At 37.9% G+C, this 18526-nt stretch overlaps 1 protein-coding gene and 1 long non-coding RNA gene across 15 annotated transcripts in view; one reads left to right on the top strand and one right to left on the bottom strand.

Moving 5' to 3' along the window:
- LOC110471624 (uncharacterized) overlaps nt 1-18502 on the top strand; it is a 53391-nt gene extending 34889 nt beyond the window's left edge. The window contains exon 3 of one of the 2 annotated variants that reach the window (XR_004148828.3): nt 17503-18502. This is a non-coding gene — a long non-coding RNA (uncharacterized LOC110471624). Of the gene's footprint in view, nt 1-23 lie in introns of both variants that reach the window. The other variant, XR_014957983.1, reaches the window with a different exon arrangement.
- The window catches only part of ROBO2 (roundabout guidance receptor 2), a 1020426-nt gene that overhangs the window by 708583 nt on the left and 293317 nt on the right, over nt 1-18526 (bottom strand). The window lies entirely within an intron of this gene.

The raw sequence follows: 18526 nt of genomic DNA, 5'->3' as shown, positions 1-18526 counted from the left end.
CTCAGCTCTCACATTTCATACAGCTAGTCAGAAGTCCAAGAGGATTTTGCAGTAAATCACTGCTTTGCCCTCCTCACACTTTGGGACAAACATCCTTCTGCAACAAGTGAGACAACACTGAGCTGGGAAAGTTAAGGCAGATTAGACACAGTGGACTGGAAAGGTAGGATAAAATTGGTTGTTAGCCAGCACATAAGCCTAGATGATAAACTTTTATTTTTACAGGCCACCAGGGCTGATGGCAATACAAGTCTAGTTGAGTTAACACACTTAACACCGGTTACATATTTATGTTAAAACTAACCTAAGTTTTTATTAAAGTTCTGTAATGTATATTAATTTCTATACATCCAACCAAGTGTAATGCTTTATCTTTTTTTTCTAGTAAGAGATGTCATTACTAATTTCTCCTCCTTATTTTTATATATGGGTTTAGATTTTGGTGTAATAAATACAACTCATGCCAAAATATCTCCACACAGCAAAGCCTTTAAAATATCACTGTCCAGATCCTGAGGTCAATAAGCATCTACATAATACTGTTCAAGGATTTAATCTATGAATGTTCCTAACCTAAATAATTTTTTATCATGTTTCAGACAGCACCCCCCTTCTTTTTACAATTCACATATCCTCTCCTGGGTTAGGGCAAACCCACTTATGGTATTAGCCCCTACCTTAGAGCGACTAAGAATTATTTATTTCTACATAAGCTTGTGATTTATTTGTTTACATTCAAGTTTGATTAGATCCCATCAAAAGTTGAAAGGAAACAATAAATTCTCTCACATGACTCTCCACTGAATCCAGTTTGTCACTATACAAACATGGAGAGAGAAGTTATTCCCAAATACAAGAACTGACCCTTGCCTCACAGTGACTAAAAACTGCTTTTCCTCTTTTTTTTTTTTTTTTTTTTCTTCTATGTGTGCTATGAAGTTATTCTTGATATTTGTATTTCACATCATATGACTGGGAGGAATAAAACATATGCAACTTGCCAGAAATCAGCAAAAATACATTAACATAAAATTGGCACAGACCACTGGAAAATCAAATCCCATGAACAGGCATGACCTGTCATATGAATAGACTAGAAACAGATTCCAAACTATATCAACAGCTTCAACTATAGAACCACAGAATCATGCAGGTTGGAAAGATCTTTAAGATCATCAAGTCTATTGTTAATCCAGCACTACCAAATCCACCACTAAGCCATGTTCATCAGTTCCATATCTACGTGTCCAAATATTGCAGCCTTTTGGGGTTAAGGAAAATCAAAGCTATTGCAGCCCTTTGCAGTACATGTATAACAACTGGTAGGATCGTCCATCAAAGAATAAGACGTCTTAAAATTCTGGCCACCAGAACAGTTCTGAAAGATCATCAAAATTTACTTTCTCTCTTCCAATCTTTTCTCAATAAAGACTGTGGAAGACAGGACTACAAAGAAGATACTGCATTTGCTCAGTTCCCAATTATTAAAAAAAAAATATAGAAATTACTGGAGGAACTCTATGGTATGGCAAATACAATAAAGTCTCCACAAACCTTTACCTTTTCAGAAAGATGAATTCTACAGCAGGTTATACTTAGGCATCATTTTCAGTATCTTAAAGTCAGATTTGTCCATGGAGTAGGAGTAATGCTTGAAATCCTATGTTCATGGTTACATAATGTTACCAACTTCTCCCCTATCCTGAGGTCTTCAGTGAGCCATGAGCTATTCTGGACTGACAAACACATGCTAAAATAGAACAGGACAGAAACTCTAAGAAAATTAGCAACAATTTTCCTAAAAGCCCCTTAGAAAACTTTAAAATTTTAATCTAAAATTTCCAATTCCACAAACACAAAGACCTTTTTCCTAACAGATGGAAAGAATTAAACCAAGGAAATCAAACTAAGTCAATAATTAAAGCAGCATTAGCAGTAAATTGACAGTTTGTTCAGTAATGAAAACCACCAATTGCCAACTGTAATGAAATGCATTATTAAAATCATAATGAGGGTGTAAATACATAATGCTGCATAAAGATACAATCTGAAGGAGTTACCCAGTGTAGGAAATAATTAACCTAAAATAACAGCAGCAATACAAAACAACTGGGACCTACCACGGGTTGGGGATCAGAGGAAAAGGGAACACTGGTTGAAATATTCTTTGTAACTGTTCCTGTGAATGCAGGAAGATGTGCTGTTTTGGGATAGCTTGCAGGGAATTGGGCAATCTAGCCACTGCAGGCACAGAGTAAAGTCTAAACCTTTCCACTTATAGCTCAAATTGTGGAACCAAGGCCAAGAAGCAAAATTTTTTTTCCAGCTGTCCTCTGTGCTATAAACCATTATGCTTTCCACCTTATCAGGGTCCCCAAATTTAGTAATTCCTTTTGATTTAAGGGATTTTCCCTACTGAGAAGGTATCAGGCAGATGATACATGTGCTCTTCTATTAATCAGAGCTCTTTAAAATACACATTCCCCTTCCTTTCCCATCCTCACCCCCAGATTCCAACTAATGTATTGCAACAAAAAGCTATCAAATTAAAATGGACCATTGAGCAGAGCTGCAGAAAATGCTATAACCACGATTACGTCAAAAGTCTGTGTCCCTTGCACTTCTCTGCACAGGAGTGGTTGTGGAAAGCAGAAGCTGGGAAAGAAGTGCTGTAGGACGCAGCATGAGAGTCTCATTTGGATGGACCAGCTCAATCAGGTAGCAGTGTTTATCAGCTAACATAAAGGCTCAGCTTGAAGTCAAAATAAAGATGAGAAAAAAGAAAGAAATCTGAGATGAACTTCTGAAGTGGATGAGAAATGGTATGTAGAGGGATGAAAGAAAAAAAGAGCAAAAGCAAGAATCTAGAAGAGGAAATTATGACATCACAGAATGGCCTGGGTTGGAAAGGACCTTATCATCTAGTTTCAACATCCCTGCTATGGGCAGGGACATCTTCCACTAGACCAAGTTGCTAAATTTAATGTCATAAAGGTGGCAGGATTTTAAAAACCTTTTGCTGGAATCTGTATGTATGCAAATTGAGACTTAGATAAAGGGTAACAGACATAATTAAGAACACAGCTCTGTTAAGAAGCACTAAGTTTTCATTAGTGAAATAAGTCACAGCTCACTGATCTGTTTACCTAAGGATTGTCTAGAAAACCAAGTTTTGGAAGACAACACTGGAAAATTAATAAAGGAAGAGTCACATTCAATCTAGATAAGCAAATTCTCACTGAACACAAAAGGGTAGCTGAGATCCTATAGTTAAGTTCAGCCTGAAGCCAGTTCAGAAATAAGAGGTGGGAAGGACTGAGAAGGGTAAAAATATTTAAAACATATGCTACTTGAGATAGGAATAGGTGGACAGTTTTATGAATGGACTGTGCTGGGAAGAAAATGAGACTACAGGTGGCTCACTGCTACCCCAAGCAGACACTCTTTCCTAAACACATCCTATTAAAGGCATCCTTTGTCCTCACAACCAGTGCAGTGCCCTGGAAACCCTTGGTAGAGCAAGGTATGAACTGCTGGTCACAGAGGGAACAGTAGGGTGGGTGCTCACTGTCATTTAAGCCTGCTGGTGCAAACCCAACCAACACCAGCCTCAGAAATGGTGTGGGACAGCAGCTCCTGTGATCCCATGGCTCTGCAGTGGGAGGGAGGCAGTCCAGAGACACAGCACAACCATTGCTACCTGCACAATCCCGAGAGAGACTGTGCCTCCCACGTAAATTCAGATCTGTGCCTTTACAAACGCTCTGCCCTACTAATTTCCTTACTACAACCACCTCTGCCTCAGTAATCTTCACCCCAAGAGACAAGGCAAAGGTTCAGTATATGAAGATATGCTCAAATATGTGTTGTTGCACTGGCAAGTTGCCCACCACGGAGAAGACATGAATAATCTGTGACAATAAAGGGGTAATATTATGTCCTTTGAAAGGGGCATCTTTCAAAAACGCTTCATATTATTTATGACCAGATATAAAAAAAAGCCACTAGTTAATACAGTTAATAAACCATGACAAGTTTGCTTTAAATGAGTGGGATATCTAAATCCAACATTATTTATTAGGCAATATGATATTTTCTTGGTGTTTATCCATCAAACATGGCACCCTTATTGCACATACATTATGCAAAGTGTCAAATTAAAGTATTGCTTATAAAAATAAACATTAGTTACTGAAGTGATCCAAATGCTTGATTAGAATGTTATTTAGGGAAGCTAATAAATATCTTTAATAAATCTTTTGAACAGAAGTAGGAAAGCATGTAATAAAAATTTTTGGGGTCTCACCTCCTTGCTTTTCCTTTCTTCAAGCAAACAAGGAGATAGAGAATTCAAGTGTAAAGAAAAGCACGTCTCATGAGGGATAATAAACCAAAGGCAACATTAGCTATTGTGGCATCTCTCTTACAATGAGTGAAAGAACACAGTAACAACCAAAGGGACCTCTGCAGCAATTAGTGTGCAGGAAGTAATGAATGGAGAATGGAGTCTCTCTTTGATTTCATTCCACACCATTTTCTGGCTTGCATTTTTCAGCTGGAGCAAGCTCAGTCTCCATAAATGCCCACTCATTAGGCACTGAGACCTGAAAAATGCTGAGAATGATTCATCCCCACGGGATTCAGCCAGGAATGAAGACAGCCAGTGACCTCACGACTTTTCAGGGAGAGATCAGGATCGAGCCTTTGAAACAGATGCTGGAGAAAGAGACAAATTACTGTGTATTCAGAGCAGAAAGTTTATCTTCCAAAGTTTGGCACTCTGGTACACATGTTAATTTGGCTTTTGCAACCAGAGAAAATGCTACAAACACAAAGTTAAGTATTCTTTATACACTTAAAGCTGACTTGATAACCTTGGGTAAGGTGATGAAGTTGGGGGGGAGGGAAAAAAAAATTTAAAAATCCTGTTCTTAAAATTTTGGGTACAATTTCTCTTCATACTGGGACAAGGAGAAGGAATTCCTCCTGTGGCATTTAGCTTTCAGAGGATATTGAATTGATGTATAGAAAATGAACAGAAATGAAAGGGGTAACTGCAGGCATAAGCTGAGGAATGTACCCAATGAGCTTACTGCATACAAACCATTTGCTACCATGATTATCAAATATATTTAGCTCTATTGGAAAACAACAAAAGTACTTACACTGGGAAATTGTATGGTCTCTGAATCTGGATAAATGCTTTTCTTTGAAGTTATAACAATTATAGTAAATAGTTACTTCACTACAAAAATTTTATGTCACCAGGAAGAGTTTTGTTCGCTAAGTTTAACATTTGTTTTGGAAAAAATAAAATTGTATCAATGAACAAACAAAAAGTTTCACAAGAGAGAAAAAAGGCAATATTCCATTGTCAGAAGGGTTACAAATATGCTCCTTTAAAACAACCAAGTAACAGAACAAGCACAGTCTGGGGTATCACCCCAGTGCAGCCAGCTAAACATGCAAAGCCTCAACAGTGGGAACCAGTTTTGGGACTGTTTCTGAGACAGCTGTCAAACTGCTGATCCAATATTGCAGCAGGCAAATACGTGCTAGCTTAAATTTTTAGAGGTACTTGCACAACTGTATTTTAAATTTCTACCCTTTTTATGTGGTCTCTGTGCAACCACATAAACTGAAAAAGCAAATAAAGTAGCCCTTCGTCACATGCAGGGGTTCTATAAGCCTTTGAAATCACTTGAAGCATATAGTAGTAGAGTACAAACATACTTGGATACAAGGAAAGCAAGAGGTATAATAAGTATTTCTGGCCCAATATCTCAAATTCCAGAACAACATCTGGTCTACATAAGATTACCTGTTTATTGTGTCTTAGATTAAGTAATTGGTCCTTAGGCTGAAAATGTAAATATCTTTTGATTTCTTGGCATTTATCCTGCTTTAAACATGATCAGGGAGTAGTTTCTGGAGATACACTTTTCATATTGATAAAAAGCCATATCAAAAAAAAATCCAGAACACACTGAAAGACTCAGTGGATATGGCTATTTGAAACAGAGCACATTGATTTAGCCACAGTTTTCATTAAAATTAGCTGCAGGCAGACCCCTAAAAATCACTGCATATTATAGGAAAACCACTGTGAATCACTCAAACATAGCAAGGTACCACAGTCAAACAGGTATCCCCAAGAGCCCTCACTAAAGAAAAATTAAATATTCTTTTGAAAATTTGAAAAAAAGTGTAGGTGAACTACAGTGTAACTCGATTGGTTTTAGTGAGACTCTATGAACTTATAATATTTGAAGCACTTTGCCACAATGATGAGCTTCCTTTCCAGAGAGACAGGAGCAAGTATGCAAGGTTATGAAAATATTATTAAAATGCAAGTCAAATGAAATTTGATGAAGGTTACTGAAAGCAATATTCTTACAGAAACCAAATGATCGAAAGCCTGGCTTTACTATCACTATTCCAGCAATGAAAACCTGATTCTGTGTTAAATATTTCTCAGGGATTATCTCAAATCCCTGTTTTCTTGCATAAACCTGCCAGGAAATCTCTGCTCCTCTATTTTACCATAATTTATTAAATCTAATGCAATGCATAACACTACTATATAGCCAGACTTCATATTTTAGAAAGTTATGGGCAGTGCAGGAGGCTTTGTTGAGAATGCAAATATTACACAGAATAGAAAGAAAATAGTAGAAATTACTTCCATTCTACCCCATGGATTTATTACTTTGTCAAAATGTTCTGCTCAGAAATTTATCCAAAATTTTCACTGATCACACAATGATCTTACAAGGAATTTTTGTCTCACTTTCTATGAAAATTTTAAAGATCAATCTGGGAAACCTAAAAAGGGAGGTTCTAATACCACAATATACCAGGAATACAGTTAATAATTCAGAAGTTGATTTGACACTTTTACTGATGGTTGCCTCAAATTTGGTAAAATTAACTGAAGTAAAATTAACTGATTTTATCTGAAGATAGATTTTCTACAGATAATACCACAGAATGTGTATTTGATTCTTATAGTTTAAAGTTAAGCTAAAAAAAGAAAAAGGCAAAACAAAGGTCAGCACTATTTGTTAAGAGCAAATAATTTGCAAATAACAGCAAACATTTAATAATACCAAAATGTTGGGAAAAAAAATCCTTATATCCTGGTAGTAGCCATACATAACCTATCTTGTAACTGCTATTAACTCCTTTTCTAATTTTAGACTACCTTTCAGATTTTCTCCAAACAAACTAAAATGCAATTATAATATTTTCCCAACTAAAGACTGCCCATGAAACCACTGGACCAAAATGATACTAGGCTGTTTAGGGTAAAGACAGCACAGGGCTGTCTGGGAGGACATTGCTAAACTGCACATGGCTTGATTTCATATGTGATTTTAAATACTTCCTTTATGGATAGAAAACTGAGGCCTGGCAGTTTCCTGTGCTGTAGTGATGGGGAAAGGTGTGAAAAGCTCTCACATCCTCAAAAATTTTGTCAGTGTGGGAGAAAAATCTTGGCTCTGCTACTTTGGTGCTCAGCGTGAGGGCTGTCTGAGAACTTCGGTGCACAAGATGAACTCTGGCAAGACCTTGCTGCTCCGAGCTTAGTTTCCTCACAGAAAAATATATAATTCCTCCTTCATTTATCAAACCATTGACCTAAGTGGCATCTGTTCAATCTTCTACAAGGCAGTGCTTGACAAGAATCTGATTCTTTGGACCTGTTCCTTCTTGGCACTAAAATGGTTTTATGATATCCTGGCAGCACACATTGCCTCTAAATCCATTTTGACTGTAGGAACTTCCTCTTCAGAGAATCCTTAGATGACTTTTGAATTGAGCCCTTAGTCACATCCATGGTCATACTGAGATTTCTAAATTATATTCATTTATGTATTTCCAAATCTGACCAAAACCAACCTATAGAATATTAGCACTACAATTGTCATTGCCATTGTCTTCCAGTATTGCTGTAATCATTTCTGTCATTGTATTTTATTAAGCAAATAATTCCCAACTTGAGATTCTATCCAATTTCTTTTGTTCAGATAACCTGGTTCACATATATCCATAGTTTAAGAGTGAAAATGTATTCCTAGAAAATTTACGTTTATATTTTCAGCAGGTGGTCTGAACTTTTTGAACTGAAATACAAAAAAAACCTGGATTATTTCACTTATTATTTTTATTATTTAGAATAAGCCCTTCCAGTGCACAATACCTTACAGAAATATAGGAAAACCTTCTAAGCCTACCTGTCTTACTATTTATAGTTATTGATACATGAAAAATGCAGCACTTAAAATTTCAGTCTCATATAATTTTTTTTTACTTCAATATCACATGCTACCCTCTAGGTGTCTGACTAATCCATTTACAATTTTAGCCCTGTCATTTGCTTATTGGTAAACCTACTCTGGATTTTTAAAAAATTAAAATTGCAGATCTGAGCAGTAAGTAAAAAAACAATAAAGAACAACATTGGGGCAGCAGCTATGAAAAATGACACTTGGGTATTTTCTATTATCTTTTTTAAAAAACAAAACAAAAGCCAAACGTGCCTTAAAATTACAAACTTTAATCTATACCACATTTTGAAAATTACTGAATTTGTGTACTTTTTTTTTTTATATATTGTTATTCCTCATTCTGATAGTAAATCTGGTGAGGCTGCACCATCAATCTTTACGGTGCTGCTTCAGGGTGCTCAGACTTCACGCTTAATTCCTGCTGTGACCTAAAACACCTCTCCAAAGGTAACTCTGACAGGACCTCGCTGCATTCCATCTCACCTTAGACCTTTAGAGGGCAGTGCTCCCTTTGGATACCCAGGCATCTTCCACAAGGGCATGATGCTCCCATTGCCTGGCAGAGGTAAAACTTGGAAGCAGCAGAAGAAATTTCAAAGGACATGAAAATTTCTTGCTTTGCTGATATGAGGAAGGAAACCCATTAATCTGTGCCACGCACTGGGTGAACCCTTTGCATTTTGAAGGGCAGCAGGGACTTGAGGTCTTGTCAGTTTGGCTTTGACAATGACACTCCTGTGGCTGCTGAGAGGAGAATGCCTACAGAGGAAAGGGTAGAGGGAAGTAGTCATAAAAATGAAATGCATCATACTGCTACCCCACTTCAGTCTCATTTTCATTCAGACATTATCAAGGCCAGCATGGCTTCTATCTGAGCTATCAGCATACCTTGAAGGATCAACACTCTTTGCAGAGTTACAGCTGTTTTCCCACAGCTTTAAGGAAACTTCCCAGTGCACCCATGGACCAGACTCCCTGGCAGCCACACTCCCAATGTCACAGACTGTCACTGCTGGGACCAAGGCCCCTTCACAAGCTGTCTCCAGTGACCCAGTGGCTCCCTGCCTGACTCCCTGCACACCCACTCACAGTCAGACCAGGTTTCCTCATGGAAATCCCAGGATTTCCATAGCAGTGTCAGAGCTCTCATTCCACAGGGCCATTTATCCACATGCACACAAAAAGGCCAGGCTGGTTCCTCCAAGGAGGGACTCTGAGCAAAGCAGCCCCTGGGCTTTTATCCACTCAAAGTCCAAGCACACCAAAGCCTTCCCAGCCATCAGCTCCTGCTGAGTCTCTCAGTGTCCCTCACCTGGCTGTGCCACAGGTCCCTGTGCCCTTTGCTGTGCAAAGGGTGGAAGTTCACAGCCTCTTGTCTCTGGCTCTCACCCACAGCTCAACCTGAGTGCATTTCTCAAGAGTAAGAATGTACAGATTCCCTAAAACCTCCCTCACAGTGCTATGAAGGGCAACAGCGTGGGGCAAGAATCTGAAAAGGGCCAAGAATTCATCTAGTTCAAGACCTGCATTCTCCTTTTATATGTAGTTTACCCACCAATACAAAGAATAAACTTTTCAGATTTAATTTTTAAAATAGAAAAAAAAGAGAAAAGAAGGCTCAGGGCTCTGATCCATGTGTCCAAACACCTGGTGGGAGGAGTAAAGAAGAGGCAGCCAGGCTCATTGTCAGTGGAGCCCAATGACAGGACAACAGGCAATGATGGGAATACAGGAAACTCCATTCCATGCCCTACCCTGCACTGAGTCCTAATAAGCCAGACATCACCCCTCTGGAGCTCCTTCATCTCTGTCCCATGCCCAAGGCCTGCAGCTGTGCCTGGGGATGGTCACTGGGGGCTGGGATGGTCAGGGATGGAGGGCACTGCACTGCACTCCAAGACCATCTTTCTTGAAGTTACCACCTGATCATGACCTGTCTTCATCATTTTAGCATGTTTGAACAGGGTTTTATTCCTTGTTCCAGTTATGCTTAAAAATGTTTTAAGTGCATCTTTAGACACAACAGATGAATGTCACAAAGCTTCTGCTTTATCCTTATGCTTCTTCCTGACACCAGGAACACAAAAAATCCTGGTTTTGAAGAGTTCAGCTGAAGGGTCTTCACATGTAGGGTCTGGTTGACATCTTGGATTTCACATCATGGCCTGTGTTGCAGAGCTTTACTTATAAATGATATTGCTGGACACTCTAGCAACTTTATATACAATTTTCAACAGGATTATGATAAAACTATTGCCTTTCTTTCACTAGTAGCTAATTAGCACACAAATATGTCCTTTTCCTGTCACTCACACAAATTATATGAAATAATTTAGAGGCATAACAAGAGGTCACAAACTAGCTATTAAATGCTTTTTTGACAGCACAGCTCTCTTTGCCCAGAGACACCATGGCTGTGTGCATGACATTTTGTGCCTGGTGGTCCAGGCTTAGGAAGGTCCACAGGGTCTTCATTGTGGGTATCAATATCTGAGAAGGTCATCCAAACCCTCTTCATATTCACTGGGACAAACAGGCCTGTCTGGAGAGTGTTCTGGCAGAGGAGGAACCACGCCAGCAAGCAGCACTGACCCCCCTCTTCTGACTATAAAAACAGCAGAGAACACTTTCAACAGAAAGTATATAAGGTACTATATTCTTATATGTTTTTTGTACAATTTTTATTGATGTACTACTTTTTAAATATCTGATACAGCCCAGTAAATTAAATTTCACCAGTAAAAATAGCAAGATGTAAGAAACTAGATCTAGTAAACTTCTGAAAAACATTCATAAAGTACTAATCATTAGCTATCATCACATGTAGCTCATGAACTGCATTTATACTTTTCAAGGATAGGACCACAGGATAACTTGGAGTGGAAGGGATTTCAGGAAGTCTTGTCCAAACTCCTGTTCAGAGCAGAATGCTGGCACTGCCACAAAATACAATTTTTTATCTAGATTGCTTAGTAGGTAACCATTACCCTCACCCTACTTGCTTGATGTGACAACACAATCTTGGTCCTAAAGGAATTTGTACCATGATTGCTTTCACACTTGGCTGAAGTGCTGCATACTTTTTATTCATCCTTTGAATGTTCTCCTTGGGTTAATAGCCATTCTGTGTGATCTCTCAATGGTTTAAATCAACAGTCATCAAAGGAAAGCTATTTTGCTGCCATAACTTGAGGCCAAAGAGTGTTTTTAAGTCATGAAAAAGTTGTACTAACATTTAACTTGATAAGTAGCCCCTAGCCATGACCTAGTATTCAGTCATAGAAATTCATATATAAAATCACAATGCATTTTAAATGAAAATCTGATTAAGTGCAGATAATTTGCTTCTATGAGAAGCATGAATTTTAGATCCAAGAGAATATGAACATAATTTTTTTTTTTAATTCTTTAGATTTAAGTTGCTGGCTCAAAACAATTTAAAGTGATGCCGTATATTTCAGCTCACAGTGCACATTCACTTGTACTCATTGACAGACATTGAAAACAATCCATTTATTCATTAGAGAGTGCCAAAAATAACTCAGCAGTTTCTGTTTTGCTTCTATTCATAGACTTCCTCATTTCATGTTAATCAGTTCTTTCAGCACTTGGCACCTTGCAAAAAAATTCAGAACATCTTGAATTATTAGTTGTTTACTGCATTCACAAAGTAAAAATGAAAACATGATAGTAATAGCACTTTGTAGCAATCCCATGTAATGAGATTGGGGCATCTGAATCCTCTGTAATGTACCTTGCCATTTTGATTAATATCATGAATGGCAAAGTAATTCCAAGCACATAGATGCGTATTCAGATGTGTGAAGACAATGGTTATTTTAAGCATTTCTTGTTTAAATGTAGAATTGGAAAGTCTTAATTATTATTCTAAATTATCATAATAATAGCTGAATTTGGTTTGCTTACTGTACGTCTTGATTAAGCCTCAAAGGTGTATGCATTTGTACATTTTTAAGATTCCATTCCGTTACTAAATGACTGACATTTCAATAAGAGGCTTAAATTAAACCATAGCAAAAATTGAAGCAGAAATGGTAACACTGACTTCCACAATAAATCCTGTCCCTAGGGTCTTTTTGAAAAGTGATGTAGTTGTTGTCTCCTAAATTGTTTATTGAAGAGGTTTTACAGTAATGCAACAAATGAAATCCCATAGATAGCATTCTATTTCCCACAAATAGTAAAAAACTGATATGAAAATTTCCAGTGTCATAGTTTATGGTGATCTTGTCCTGAATAAACTCATAAACACTTTATTCTGCCATTCAGTTTATATGTTGCTACCTCACATTTGAATTGATGGTTGACAGCAGCAATGTATAAATTATGCATGCCAATTTACTGAACACCATTAAACCCAAAGAGTATGGGTAATTTCAATAATTATACATATAAATAGTATTATTAGCTCTGTCAAACTCAGTACCTGGATAGCATGTCAGTATATAATATCTACTAGGGATTCAAAAGGTTCAGGATTTTGCATGAGGTTGGTGACTGGAGAGGTTCCAGCTACTATTTCCACACAGTTCATACCTGCTATATGCAACTAGACACCACTCTTAAGATTCAGAAAAGCTTTGGATTTTTTTGGAATCAGAAATGCAAGGAACTCTCAGAACTTTGGGCCTGTATGCCAAAGCTTAGAATGTTGATTTGATCTGAGACCTTGGAAAGGCTTCCAAACCTGGTGCTAGAAGCGAGAATGTGGATTTATGGTTTAAAACAGTGACAAGTTAAGCTAAGTAAAGGAAAGTTTAGAGTTTTAGAGTTTAATACGCAGAAAAAAATAAAAGTAGTTACAGAGGTAAACAAGGAGTTTAGAGTGCAGAACTGCAGGTCATAGCATGATTGGCTAAGAAAGCTTACGCTGTAGCATGGGCCATAATATTAAATATTTAAGGATTGGGTCAAAACCATAAGTATCCTTGTTGGCAGTATTTCATTGGTCAATAACTCCTTAAAAGTTCTTGTGACTAAGGGTCTTGTGACCTTCTGAACCATGCAGCAAAGATGTGAACTGAACTCACCCTTCCTACCCATGTAGAAGATAAGAAAATAAACCACATCATCAAAAACAACTCAGAGGTCCCACCTCTAACTTATTCAAAACTCCCCACAAGTGAATGATCACAGGTGTTTGCTATCTGTTCACATCTGTGCTGCATTATTGGAAGAAGATAAGAAATGAAAAATAATTACTTTTAGTAAATACTGCACCGGGGGAATTTAAATTTCTGTCAGCAGAGAACTGGAGAACCTTTTCCTCTGTATCACTGAAACTTTCAGGTACCTGTTAAATCCCAAAGCTCCACTCTAGTGATGTGCCTGGAAATTGCTGCTTTCCACTCAGAGAGGAAAACTTTCTCTCTATTACTGTTTACCAGCTTCCCTTCAGTGCTGTCTACAGGCCCCACTATGGTAGATGTGCAAATACATAATGAGAAAAGCCACAGAAAATTACTTTAAATGGACAAGGAAGACAAAGGATTGGACAAACATATCATATTTCCATTTTCATCAATTATTTCAGTGCCTGGTATGCTTTAGATGCACTGCACAGACAAGGCAGTGTCAGCATATGCACATGGAATTCTAAATTTGTCAGGAATTTCCAAGTGAGTCTTACAGAGACTGCTGCTAAAAATCCTGATATCTACTTTCAAAACAGAAGTCTCAACAGAAGTGGTGGTAACAGCAGGCGTGCTCAATTATTGTTTTAATTTTAAAACTTAACACAGATACAGAGAGATTAAGTTATTATTTTGTTCAGTGTGAGTGTATCAGCCTGACCAATGGAAATAATGGTGCAAAACAGATTTAATGTGAACAACATTATGATTATTAATTGGAGAGTTAAGAAATGTATATCCTCTGCAGTCATAATGTTTGAGCAGTGTTCTACACATGCTGATTGCATATTTACATAAAATGCTCACACCCATACAGAATTCTGATTTGGCCTTACAATAACCTTTAGAATTCCATTAAAACATTTTTTTACATTATTCACTAGAGAAACAACATGCTTTTGACCTTTATTTTTTTTTTTTTGCCAATGATACCAATGCCTCAGTTTCATCTTGAGTTATTCTAAGAAAATTTGTAAGTAACAAGAATAATTTAAATTAAGTAGTGTAGATTATTAAGCATGGAAAAGGCAGGGAAATGTATGGTATGGAAAGTAACATAAAACATAGCATATCATGTAAGAGGAAGGTAAACATAATGGCCATGAATGGCGTGTTACTAAACAGCAACCAAGGGGGAAGAAATTCTTCAGAATTTGCAGACTATCAGCAGCTCACCCTTCAGTAGGAAAGTACCGGGGAAGCACAGGAAACTTTCTTTTTGGTCCCTTCAGTTTATAAAAGAGCATTTTAGAAAAGCAGGGAGGCCTTCTTATGTTGTGTGACACTGAGGGGTAAGGATGGGTAATTGATGAAACAGATTCAGTTTTTCCTTCTTGACAGCAGCCCTCTGAAGTGTGTGCGCTGAATTGCCTGAATTGCTTGGTTATCCCATGCATTGGAAAGCAGGAAGCTTCTCCAACAGCCTATTTGTAATCCCTGTCTGCTGCTTAAGCAGACAGTAAAATATCTCACCCACTCTTTATTGGTCCTTCCCGGTTTTTATTTTTTTTTTTTTTGGTGATTATGTTACTAACTCCCAGGCTTCTAATGAATTAAAACAACCCAAATGTCCCCACATGTTGTCATCTGATAGCAATCACTCATAATTACTACCACCAAATGCCTTCAGCACTCACACCAGCGCATGCCACGCAGCTGAACTCGATCAGCTGAGCCTTGCAGCCACCAGGACTGCGCTGAATTACACGAGCTCCAGATCTGGCCCTGCTTTTTGGAGTTTGGCCCGTGTGTCATGTTGCATCTTCTGTAAGCACACTTGCAAGGTGTTCTTTCACAGGACAGAATTAATTTAAAGTTCCTGCATTTTAAGGATCTCTGCAGTGTGATGAAGGGCCAGTCCCTCAGAGCCATTCTCCCAAAGCTGTGCCCTCTCTAGCCTGCCCACAGATACATTCAAGCGCTGCACTAGCCAATAACAAGCTTTAAAAGGTAGCCATGCAACCTAGAAACACTTCTGTCTCTAGTTTTATTGTATGGAGTTTATAATTTCAAACTACCAAACTGAAAACAGACCTGCTGGGAGCACCACCTGAAAGGGCTCTTGATTTGGGGCAAGCTGTCGTGCTCATCAACCACAGAGGTACAAACCACTCTGTAGCATCCAAGGAAGTGCAGAATCATTCCCAGGCTTTCTGTAAATCATGGGACAGATTCAAACTTCCAGAAAGCCTGAAGCTTGTCCACTGAAAGTCATGAAAGAGGAATTGTTTTATTTCCCTACAGTTTTCTGGCTGTACAAAATTTTTACTTGAGTACTCCTATAGTCCAGATCACAGCAGCAAGTCTTACCTCTCACTGATTGTACAACAGGAATATATTTTCAGCCTGTTCTTATGTCTTCCCTTGAGACTTTTCTTCTAGATAAGGAAAGTAATCACACTTCTTCCCTCTATGCCCAATTTATTTGGCAGGAACATCACCACCAGGAGCAGTCAGAAGCAAAAGCTGCATCCACAGAGCTGACAGACTGTTCCCCACCCCCCAGCAGATGATTACTGCCGTGGCTGTGGGTCACTGCCTATGCTGTCCCTTCACAGCAGGAAGATTTCTAAGTGCTATTTTCTGTGGAAAAGATAGGCCAATAATTCCACGTACAAGTGTCTGCCTGCAAACTCTCCTGCTCAACAGCATAACCACTTTTACTCTAACCAGAGCTCACCAAGGCTGCAGGCAAAAAAAATAGGGGAGATTATTCAGGGAGCTGCAATATTTACCAGTTTTTCCCCAGTTTTCAATTTCTGAGTATTAGTTTACATTTTGTGGTAAAAAATATCATGCTTTAAAAAAGAAACTTAGAAGAAAAATTTAAGCATGCACGCACACAATATTCACCATGCCAGTTTTTTCACTTTGTTCTGCAAATAGTCCCACAGAAATAACACACCCAAATGTTTGTGACCATGTGGAAGTGCTCAAGATGAGAAAACCCTGGACTATTTTTCTGAAATGCTCTGACTTCAGTGACTCTTACTGTTCGTGCTTCCTCTTGTGTAATGGGCACTTTGGAATGAAGCCCCACTGACTACTGAAATCTATTGCATTATTTCAGCTCTTGGAGATAAAAGCTGCAGGAGGTACAAGTCTAAAATGGTATTTTGGGAAGGCAGGGAATAACTCTATCTCTGAGTACCTAATTTTCCAGGGAGCTCTGGCTAAGTAAATGATATTTCTTCAGATAGCTGGACATCAGTGTAGAAGGAGCAGGTAAACTCAAACCCTACCCAGCAGAAAAAAAAATAATGTTTACAAGATTTTTAACTTCTATTATTTTATGCATACAACAGGTAGAATTTGGGATGGAATGAGTACAAACATCACTATTATTACCTGTTTCTATTACAACGGTATGTGGACAAAAAAGATCAGGCAGCAAATATCCCATTTAGAAAGACAGAGGAAGCTGTAAGTCAGACTTAGTAAATAGAAAAGGGAAAATAATAGGGAAATAAATATTTGCAAATTTTAAGAAAATAAAAATCGAATTTCAAGCTATAAAGTATTGTTGAGTGTTATGATGTTAACAAACATTCTGGAATATTGCAGGAGGTCACTTCAGACATGTACTGAACACACCTAATTTCCATAGGAAATGAAGAGACACAACCAGATTCTAATCCCAAAGATGCAGTTAGTAATTACTCTGGGTAAGCAATGCATAGAGATTAGACCCTGTTATTAGAAAATATGGAAAATAACTTCACTTGGCTTGAAGGAGTTTCCCTTGCCTGGTAGCTTTCAGGAATACAAAGTCCTAATAAAACTTAGTATTAGAGTTCCACTTCATTTGTGAAAGTAAATGGGAATTTACATTATTGATGAAAATCACTTATTCATTTATGTACTAAATTAAAATCCAGTAGAGTAAAACTGATATTTTCCTTTCTGTGACAATTTTTCACTATTCCTTATGAATTTGTAGTCTGAGCCTAGTCTGAACAAAGCTGAGCCCCATTGGCACAAGAGTCTCTCTGAACTAAATCTAATTTCTTTCTTGTTTTACTGGCAATTAATCAACAATTATTTTTATGTATCCACAGGACACTGAGAGGATAGAGAAGCTAGACCGAAGGGAAACCAAAAGACACTGCCTATGTAATCCAATGAAATTATCATTATCCCAGAAGGGAAAAAAAGGTGTTTTTCTCACTCAAAGTCCAAGATGATTTTCTAGCAAAACATGAACTAACTCAAAACATCTGGATGATAAGAGAGTTCCTAATTGTTCTGAGTTTAACTCTGGATCCAGGTCTGTACCCAAGGTAGTCCTGAGACATCCATTTGGATTTGGATCTGACCATCAATAAATTGGAAAGTTCTTCCAATTTATGATTGGACTAAGTTACTTTGACTTTAGAGCTGCAGTTGAATTGGAGTTCTTTTAGCATACAAAGCTGTCTAATCCAAGAGATTCAGTTAGGATCCATTTGAATTATGCCCTATCTAAAATCAGAGGAGTGATTAGAACCTATACAGTAAACATATAGGAAAGCTTCTCACAAACATTCCACAAATAGCTAAAAAACCAGTATTTTTAGGGCATCATAAATGGCCAGGAAGGAAGCAACACAATTAAAAAGATAAGAGAAAATAGCTGAATTATGCATATCTCATTAAGTAGAAAGTTATCCTTATATCTTTGGTTTGCTCTATTCCATTATGTTTTCTTTGCTGTTACCAGTGCTGGCCTTCCCAGGTCTATCAACCTTTTAGCACCTTGCACAACCTCGCTATGCCTCCTTTTATGGTCCACCTTTCAAATATATTACCATCTGCCTAAATTAATTTCCCCTTCATCAAGTAGACATTTCTAAAAATGTTCAATTTCTTGATTTTCTGCCCTAAACTTAGTCTTCTTTTGTTCTGGTAGAAACGGGTGGCATCTATATCCTCCTGAACATCTAGCACTGCATGAACATGTCGTAAACAGGAGTGAATCATCACAGCAGCCATCATGATGTTAAGGTGCTCTTCTTCCTATTCCACTCTTTACTTACTGTGTTGACATAACAGATTAAAACACATTGACATGAATTCTGACTACACGTCAGTGGTTGTCTTTCC

Source organism: Lonchura striata, chromosome 1, assembly GCF_050655825.1.
Source record: "Lonchura striata isolate lonStrDom1 chromosome 1, ASM5065582v1, whole genome shotgun sequence".
NCBI lineage: Eukaryota > Metazoa > Chordata > Aves > Passeriformes > Estrildidae > Lonchura > Lonchura striata.
Note: the sequence above shows the minus strand (reverse complement) of the source record. Positions and strands in the feature narration are given on the sequence as shown.